Source organism: Silene latifolia, chromosome 9 (genome assembly GCF_048544455.1).
Source record: "Silene latifolia isolate original U9 population chromosome 9, ASM4854445v1, whole genome shotgun sequence".
Lineage (NCBI taxonomy): Eukaryota > Viridiplantae > Streptophyta > Magnoliopsida > Caryophyllales > Caryophyllaceae > Silene > Silene latifolia.
In genome coordinates, this window is record NC_133534.1 from 57,020,485 (window position 1) to 57,030,945 (window position 10,461).

The 10,461-nt window shown below is 40.0% G+C and overlaps 1 non-coding gene across 1 annotated transcript; it reads left to right on the plus strand.

Annotated features, from left to right (window-relative positions):
* The first annotated feature begins 357 nt into the window (after positions 1–357).
* On the plus strand, positions 358–464 carry LOC141603899 (small nucleolar RNA R71). The gene has a single exon (XR_012525735.1). It is a non-coding gene; the product is annotated as a small nucleolar RNA R71 (small nucleolar RNA).
* Positions 465–10,461: the final 9,997 nt, after the last annotated feature.

Here is a 10,461-nt window from a genome sequence, read left to right on the forward strand (position 1 = left end):
CTAGGACAATTGTCTGAAACATGTCCCTCAGCTCCACATCTTTTACAGACGAAAGGACCGTCTGAAACAGCATTTACATGGTAAATCCCTCCTTTTGAAGCTCCTCCCAACTCGTACTTATCAAATCTCGCCGGGAGAGCCTCTAATGCAGCTACAGAAGGAGATTCAGCAGCTCTCCTTTGATTTCCCCTGGAATTTCCATACTCAGCTTTATGGGTGGCCAAATCATCAATGATCTTCCACCCCTTAGTTTCCCCCATATTCTCCTGGAATCTGCCACTAGCTGCCGCATCCAGGATAGCCCTCTGATCGTCATAGAGCCCATTGTAGAACTGATTGCATAGGCTCCACTTCTCGAACCCATGGTGCGGAATAGTTCGCACCAGCTTCTTGAAACGGACCCATGCCTCATGAAAGTTCTCATCAGGCCCCTGTTTAAAGCTCGTGATCTGAGCTCTAATGGCATTTGTCTTCGAGGCAGAGAAATATTTCTTGTAGAATGCCAAGACCAAAGAATTCCAATCGGTGATCCCATTAGCAGCTCGGTCCAGGTCTCTGTACCACTCCCTTGCAGCATCACGAAGAGAGAATATAAACATTATCTCCTTCACCTGGTCCTGGGTCACACCGGTCGGTGGGGGTATAGAGCAGCAATAGTCAATAAATATTTCCATATGCTTGGTTGCATCTTCATTTACAGCTCCCCCGAATTGGTTTCTCTCAACAAAGTTGATATAAGAAGGCTTCGGTTCGAATTTCCTATCTGCTCCTGGTAATTCGAACCCCTTATATAGATTCGCAGCTGTCGGCTCAGAGTGACTGGCTATAGTTGCTTCTTCAGCCATCTCTAGAAAATCTGGAGATGTGACGGTCTCAGCCGAGGAAGTAGAAACAGGAGATGAATGTGGATCTTCCTCAAACAGCTCGTTCTCGTAGTAACTAGACAGAGTACTCAGCTCTTCCTCTGTCGGCAATATCCTAGATGATCGTCTCAACTCGCGCAAAGTCTTCTCAATCTCAGGATTGAACGGTAGTAATTCACCACCCTGTGACCTGCGCATAAGAAGAAACTACAAAAAGAATATGAGAATAGTTTAAGGAACGAATGTCCCTTAAACTAAGAAACAGACTAAAATAAAACAACTAAAAATTAGAACAATTGCCTCCCCGGCAACGGCGCCAAAATTTGATACCTGTCGAAGTGAGTACCAAAAATAATATTTATAAATTCCGAACAACAACTAGCAAGCGGTAGTAAGGGTCGATCCGTAGGGAGGTAGGGAGATAATAGTTGCTTTTAATTTTAGTCTAAAGGTAACAATTTGAGGGGGTTTGGATTTTGTCTAAGTCTAAATGCAAATGAAATAATAAGCAAATAAATAAGATGATGTAAACAAATAATAGAAAGGAGCTAGGATGATCGGGTCACTATAGCTACGATGGCACATAAGTCTAGGTAAGTCTCAAAATACAGTCGTGGGTGATGGGTATGACAAGTCCTTTCGGTCCAAGTCAACTAATAGCCCTTCTCGGTCTATGCTATTAGTCCCTAGGTGTCACTAACACTAACTTTCGTTCTTGACTAGTGATCCTAATGCCTAAATTACATTATCTTACGATCTCAGCAATTTAGCCGTCTTAATTCGTTAATTTAAGTCCTTCCCTATCTTTCGATCTACGGGTTGGTCAAAACTAAGCATCTAACAAGTCTCCGCTAGGTCTCATTGATAGATATTGCACTTAACGAGTCAAACGAAGCAAATCAGACACGAAGGTGGTCGATCGATCAGCTACCCCAGTCGATCGACTAACCGACTCAGTCGACCGACCAGATAAGCCAGTCGGTCGACCAAGCCCTAATCCGAGGGTCACCTATTCTAGTGCCATCTACGCCATAGCTTCCTTCACATCTTAGCAAAGGGTGTTTAGCTGCTCATATTGAGGATAATAACAACAATAAAATTAACAACTAAAGCAATTGAATTCATAATTAAACTAACTAAATAATTAATTAACATGAAACGATAAATTGGCTTTGGGAAATACAAACTAGCAATTCTAAACTACGGAAGAATCAAAGCAATGAAATTGAACAAAGGAATAGAGAATACCGTAAAGAAGAACTGAAAAGAAAAGATCAAACCCGATGCAAAAGAAAACTTTATTGACGGAAAAATACTCTAAAACTAATGAATGAATCCCCCTAATGACTTGATGCCTATTCTGAAACATAGGGTTACGTTATATAGAAGTTCTTACGTAACTTTATTCCTAAAACCTAATCACAATAGGCTTCGGAATTCTAATTCTAAATTTGCACGTCAGATTAAAATAGCGGTCGATAGACCACATAGGCCAGTCGATAGACCAACCTCCGTTGTACAGTAGCTTCTGATAATCGCGCTATGGTCGATTGACCAAGGTCATCAGTCGATCGACCAAGGGTGTTGTACAAGAATGCATGCATTTCGACGAATTCAGCGCAGCGCGCACCGATCTTAAAACAGCTGTCATTTCTTCGTTACTTGGTCAAATCAGGCATTCTACGCGGCGTTGGAAAGCTAAGAGGATAAGCTTTCACCTCCAATTAGAATAACTCGATTATTAGCTCTAGAACTCGAGATATAGCCATCTGAATAAGGCTGCAATGTCGAGAAGCATTCTGACAGTCTATAGACCATGTAGACCAGTCTATAGACCACTGTAGCTGGTAATCCGCTTCTAAAACTCTCACAAATATATCTTTTAGGCCTTGAAATGCGCACCAAGTTCGCTTCCCGAGTCTTTACTCCATGTCAAATGCAATGCTAAGTACTTTGGGACGGATTCGGCTCGATTTCCGCTGGATTCTTCACATTTCTGCAATTTTATACAAAAACACGAAAGTAGACGGAAATAGGGAAAATAGTAGAATAAACTACATAATTGAGCTCTGAAATGCGTGTAAAATAGGGTGTAAAACATCATATAAATGACACGCATCACCTATGATGTGCTTGTATCCCTGTCTGGCTGTGCAAGACCGCTGAAATGTGGAATCATCGAGTGTTGGGCTGTCTGGACTGGGTTGTTAATGTATTCGACCCTTTAGTTTGCGTGCCCTTGCCATGCTCAAAGCTACCCCAGGGAATATTAACATGTAATCCCGGCACATTAACATTTATGCTCGGTACTTTAGTTGTGTTTAGAGTGCTCTATGTTCACGTGGTTTGCCAATCAATCTCCAAAAAAATAACCCCCCTTACCTCCTAAATTGTTCTATGAAATTCGGCTTTCCTCTTCCCTAAGCGTTACGATAATTTAGCGTTGCAGGTCAAATGCTTTTTCACTGTGGTGTTTCTTGATGTTCTTATTAAAAGTCAGTTTTACATATCATGGTGTGTGTCATAGACAAAGGCAAGGGGTTGCCGTTGGTGAGGGTGATAATCAGGTGGCCATATAATGTATGCCAATTTCCTTATCTCTGTGCTTTCCTATACCTTTTAAAAACAATAACTTGCCTGTGTTATATTGTGATCATTGCGTTTCCATTTTTTTGGCTCTTTCCAGTATTTGGTGTTATTTGAGTGCGGGATTACCGGTATTCTGTGGTGTGCCTAAAAGATTGGCAGTACTCACCGGTTCAGGTGATTGCATTAATGGTGTACAGTTAGTTGTGACCTTTATGATGAGTGTGCAGTGGCTTTTGGAGTGATTAGATTTGTTTTGAGGAACTGTTGATTCCCCCCAAGAGAACCTCGGTACTTTGTCCCATTGCAATCAGAACGGTCATTAAATCACGTCCTGAGTGGCGTGTGGAGGGCAATTAATAAGGATTAACGCTCGTGATGTGCCGCACCTTAAAAGTACCATGGTTATCTTGGCGGGACTTCAATAGTTCTTTGACATTTCTTTAAACGACATTGCTTTAAAGTTTAAATGCTTGGTGGTGGCATTTGTAATGTAGATTTCGTATCAAGGTTTGATGACCCGTGTCAGGCTGAGATGTCAGACAAAATTCGTCCTTGGTTATGCATGGCCTGGACTTTGACTCCTACTTCTCCTTTGATTGTTTATGAGGCGACTTCTAGAGCTCGCCGGTTTCTTTTGCCGACTTTTTCGCTGACTGATTCGCAGTTTTGTTGATTATTTTTTCTATTTTTTGAATTGTCTTGTGTATTCCGCGGTATTAATTCTTGGTTTGCTGGGTCGGTGTGTTATGTTGTTATTGAGCATTGTTTACGTATGTCGGCTGTTGAGCTCTCGGTTTCAAACCCGTTTTACATTCTAACTTAACCGGTCTTTCATTCACTGCTTTGCATTCTGCCTTGTCAGCTTGCTACTCACTCTCCAACCTACTTTACGCCTTCATCATCACCAACCTTCTTCTCAATTTGCCTCCCATCCACCAAAACTTCATCAAGTTCGAAACTCATGTCCTTCTTCATCCTCACATGGCGACTGCTCTCGCAGGCCGAGGTTTTAATTCTAACACTGCATAATTGTGATCGACCAAATTACTGTGTTTTTTTTGCAGCTTCCCATTTATTATTTAAGCGTCGCATGGTTCTGTGACTCGCGTTTTTTCCCCGCCAACCAGTGCTCCAAGGCCATTTATTAGGCGTGGCCTCTGGTTGAACCCGACATGTTGAACATATGTCGCTTGACTCAGAGTGGTTCAGGGAGCACTTGTTAGGTGGCCCTTTCACCGTATTATTGTAATGACCAAATCCGCATTAGGTTATGAATATCTTCCCGTACAGAGATGCCTAATGTTTTTGCCACTTGCTCGGGTGCTTATTCACTCTGGTTTAAATTTACAGTATGCCGTAAAACTCTGCCAATGTGAGGGCCAGCTATAAAAAAATGAGGAGGTGCTTTGTGCTGAACAAACTAGGTCGTAGGCCCTCTAAAGCTCAGAAAAAAGTAATAATCTTTTCATATTTCTTGCAGTTGCAGAGTTTTTACAGAATGCTCGACTAGATTGGGTTGCAGCTGGTCTTCAGGTGCATTCAGAGGGGCAGCATGCTTGATTTTTTTAATTCATGGAAAAACACTTACCTATCTGCATCTTGCTTTTAATTTCAGTTTGAAACCTGATTACAAGTTCGTAAACAAATTACCCCGTGGTCTAATATTCTGATCACATTGGACCACTTACAGGTGTTATTTGTTGTGATGGTCCCACATGTACGCGGGCCCGGTGCATTTCCTGACGTTGTGCTGGACGCTTACACAGTGGTCTGTTCCAGCCGTCTCTAGATTCTTTGTAAATGTTGCCCTCATTCTTAGAAAACTTATATTCCGGATGCAGCTAATGAGCGTTACCGTTCCCACACTACAGGGGGTGTTGTCAGATTTGGGAATTTAAACACATTCGGGAGCGATAACCAGTTCGGGTGTAACAGCCCTGAGGTGAGCCCTAGTACCAGAAGTGGCCCTTCTCAGTGATTTCTTTTCATGGCATGCGTTGATTCTTTATAGTGCGTCTACTAATGTTACTTATGTAACGCAATTCTTCTTTACGCCCAGTTCCACATAATGCAATTTTAAATATGTAAGCCTTATGCTTTACATATTCCATGTGCCAGTGTTGTGACATCCAGGGTTGTTCATGCAGTGTTTTTCCGTGCTTCGGGGCTTCGGGGCTTCCGGGCAACTCCAGCAAGGTGGGCACACCCATTTGCGCATGAGAGATTTACGAGCTGCAGCAATACCTGCTTCCTTACTGCTTGTTTACCGGTTAGTACAACTCTGATGCAATACTTACAATTTGGCAAACATACTATGCATCATGCTGTTTGTGTGTAATTCTTGTGTGAAGTTTGGAAAATCCCGCGGCTAAGGGTTAATACAATTGGGTGTTGTGGTCACATGAACTTGCATGGCTGTGCTGCTTATTGTTTCCCAATCTGCGTGTTACTCTGCTTGCTTTCCTAATATTCGCCTATTAACATCTGCCTTTATTCATTGTACTTTAAAAAAAAATGATCTGTTCCTACCCACATACGGATGCGCCCCTCAAAAAATTCAAGTAAATAAAGGATTACTGAAAGGCCTGGCCCCTACAGCCGGGCAGTCAAGTCGTCATAGCGTGCGTTGCCTTATACGGATTTGCATGTCAGTATTGCGGGCTGCTAATTGATATGAACAGGATCGGTGCGCGCTGCCACTCGACATGTTTAGCCGCGGCTGCCAGGGAAAATGGAATGGTGGAAACGCATCTGCGATCAGTGTATATTTACGCTATATTTGCCCTAATACTAATCTATTCCTACCAGACGCTTCCACCATCAACTAAGCGAGAGTGACGCCCACATTAGTAATTGAAAAGGACCGGGCAAAAAATATATGTCTTTCACCGTTGCTAATAAAGATGTACTCCCTCCATACCACACCAATGGTAACATTGACTTTTTCACACTTGTCGAGACACGTTTTGCAGCGTGAATATCTTTAGTTACACATTATTAAAAATTATAAAAATTTGATATTCTTATAGCATTCATGACGATAAATCAAACAAGATCTCACATGACTATATTTTGTCTTATAGATTAAGAATAATATCGAAGATTCCCTACGATCATAAATAGTGTCGATATTCTCAATGTTACCATTGGTGTGGTATGGAGGGAGTACATTGTAGGGTTAATTTATGTGCATTCGTACCCACGAACAGATAACCTCCCGTTCGGTCGCCCGCGAAAAAATGCACAAAACGGTTACGTGGAGGCGCAGACGATTACCCTTCAGTGTGCAATCTCTCATATCGCATCAGGCCATATCACGTCACCCCGCCCACCCCGTGATAAAACACCGTCCAAATAGTCGGCCACCTAAATTCATGCTAATAATTCATCAATTGCAAATTAAAACCCGCCAATACCTTTATTATGTGAAACAAAATAGAAAACAACCCAACTATACATGTTACTAATAGGCAAGTAGACATGCTTACACTGTTCACCACTTTTCTAGGGTGATGTCATGTTTAGCTCCCTCAACTATTCATGATTTCTAATAAATGCACTTGTCTCCTCCCCTATATTAACTCACTAAAATAACACAAAACACCCATCAACCTCTTTATTCTTTTGACCACAATTCCTTGCTAAAAAAAACCACAAGTACACCCCACCTCCCTACTATGGACACCTTTTTTTGTACCCGCCCCTACGTTGAAGCTGAAGATGACAAGGAAAAATTCTTTGAGGATTACGTGGGTTGGAAGAAAGGCAAGTTTAATTGTCAGGGAATTTTTGCTGATACATTTGTGGAAAAAGCCATACCAAATGGCGATTCACAACACCATCCGTTCCTTAATATAGAGGCAGTGGTCTCTAAGGTATTTAACAGGCTTTCAAAGCCTGATAAGAGGAACATGGCTGAGGTTTGTAAGTCTTGGTCTGCATGGTTCCTTGTAGGAACACGGACATCAAAAGTGTTTGCTGATACTAATAGAGAGTTGGTGTCGGAAAACAATGCTGGTATGATTACTGTTCAGAGAGGGCATAAGGTTGTCAGGAGGTTCTGCATTTGCACGAGTTATGTTAGCATCAGGCAGAAATACGATTTTCACCGCCGAATCGGAGCAAAACAGGCCCGTGAAGATGACTACATTGTGAATCCATGCAACGACTCTGGTGACGTCTCTGACAGTGAGGGGTTCTATGACTCTGACTACTAAGTTGTCCTCTTAAATTGTATCAGCAAATGTCCTCTCAACGTACTACTCTTATGTTTTTTTTTTTTCTTGCATCCTCCTGTAATGGTTTGCTTGGCTGTAATGTTAGGGCCTTCCTGTAGCCGGTATTGTTATGTTAGTAAGGTGTTTGTAAATAGCCGTTCTATTCGGTAGCAACACGGTCTGTAGTCTGTTGGGGCATATTTTGCATATTGATTATATGAATGTCAGATTAGACTTGGTGTTGTTTAAACTTTACCGTCAGCTTATCATTGTCTTGCTGATGCTTTCGCACCTACTTGTATCAAGGCTCCCCCCCCCCGCTTCTGTCATTTTTTAGTTTACACCTTTTTGAAGTTCTGGCCAGATTGCGCTGCCATTCATGATAACAAATGTTTGTCCGACAAACAGGCACGGAAATATCAGCGGCTCTCAAAGGATATCAGGCAGGTCGTATGAGGAGCCTATATGGTGCAGGCGATTGTGTATTTCCAAACATGTTTTCACATCCTAATTTAATACTGTGGAATGCACTCGTGGTATTTACGGAGCTTGTATGTATATCTGTTCAGGTATGTTGCTTGTTCCGGTACTCTTAGCATAAGAAGAAACTTTTCTAAAAAATTGCCTGCGTTTTTTTACCTTCCAACCGTGGTCACTCCCACCATAATTATACCCCCGCTGACAAATAACACCTACAAATAAACAGGTGGTTAGTGTGGGAACCCTCGCAAACTGACAACTAACTCGTCAACGTTAATTTTCATGGACAGGTTGCTTAGCTACGGCCCCAACACCAACATGCCGTTTTAAGTCTATTAAAAGTAATCAAGAAAATAATTATTCCTTAACAAATTCTGATGAAGGCTCACATGTCTTTAGGTTCTTCATTATCGGGTTTAATTGGTGTGTCAACTGATAGAGTAGCTCCTAATGAAGTCCTTTTAACAAAAAAAAATTATCATGTTCATTCCACACCACTAGGCACCCAACAAGTACACTAAGTAACATAACTCCCTGAATTAAGGAAAAAGGGGTAGACTACAAATGAGAATTACGTTTCCACAAGGCAAGATACACAAAAATGCAACTGATATGACACTATAGCTCATATATATCTTCCAATCCTAGAATCAACTTGTCCAGGATCTCTCCTAGAAGAAATTGCTGGATTTGATGACATCATATTTAGCAAAATATCTTTCTTATTACAGAAATATATCCATCTTAAGAGTAAAACGGGTATAATACACACAACTTACATAGATAAACAGAGGTTGCGTAATATTATCTAACAATTTTGTGTGGTAGTAGTTACGCATTTGATCGGTTCTAGGATTGAGATTAAAACGGGCTGTGTACGTCTAAACTAAGCCTTGTATAACTTTTTAAAAATGTATACTTAAACCTATTTGAATGGTATGAACTATTATTAGCATTGAACAGCAAATTAAGATCATAAAATATATGACATATATATATATATATATATATATATATATATATATATATACATTTTTTAATAATATTTTAGATATTCTGTTTATGCCTCTTCTACAAAATTTGTTGATATTGATCCGTCTTAAAATTAAAATGGGTTGTGTACACCTTAAATTAATACTTATATAATATATGATAGATGTTATACTTGCCCTTGTTTGAGTGGTATTATTATATTATTGTTATTAAACAAATAATATATATCATTGAATATTATTATATATAAGTGTATATCTTGGGTCATTGTTAGGATACTCAACTACTAAAACAATAAGGGAAAATCTGACAAAATGCAAGCAACTATGGGTAATGTCGTACAGCATCAACCAACTGCTTCCTCTGCCTCACCGGAGGTATATAGTACCTATATCATATAATTATTTGAGTGGGTCGCATTACATGTGTCGATATGTATATTATGGCTAACTCTCTATCATACATTTACATTAATCATAACCCAAATAGAACTTTAAACTTTAAAGTATTCATTGAAAGGGTCTGAACTTTGTGTGTTATGTGTTATATTATCTGGCGTGTTGCATAGCATACGAGTCGTTTTTATTACAGGCTCGCTAGACATGAAGCATACAACTAGTCATGTTTTCAACTTATATATAGATAATTATGATTTTATGTATCATTTAAATTCATATTTACGTCAAGTGGTCTGGCCTGTGTTGTTGTGTGCGTGATGTGTTTAACCCATGATTTATTCGGTGTATTATAAAGATTTATAGTTTCATACTCCGTATCAAGTAAAGCACCAAGAAAAAAAAGTCCTGTCTAAATACTAAATTATCAAGTAAAGCACCAAGAAAAAAAAAAGGTCATGTCTAAATACTAAATTATGTGGCATGATAAAACTAAACCTTGTTGTTAAAGATTAACATTCTGTGGGTATTGTAAACACATTGTTTTTAAAAAGGGTACCGATACATTTTTTTTTCTGCATAAAATGGCCAACCTTGATTAATGGTGGGAACCGGCTTACCTTAGGTATGTGTAATATCCACCAAAATCTGCTAAGAATAGCCACTTTGTGATGCGGAGACGTTCCTCGCGCATTAGCTTCCTTAAGGAATGGTATATACCTGAAATATGACTGGCTAGGGTTTGAGCCACTTGATTATTTGCACACCTATGTAGCCACAAACCGACTATCTCACGTATGGCTTCACATATCCCATAATTATTAGAGGTTACTTGAGTCTAGACCTTATATATTCTCTTGTTCACAAGGTTCTTAATTCTTTACCCTAGACCGTTTTTAATGCAAAGAAATAAAATGAAATTAC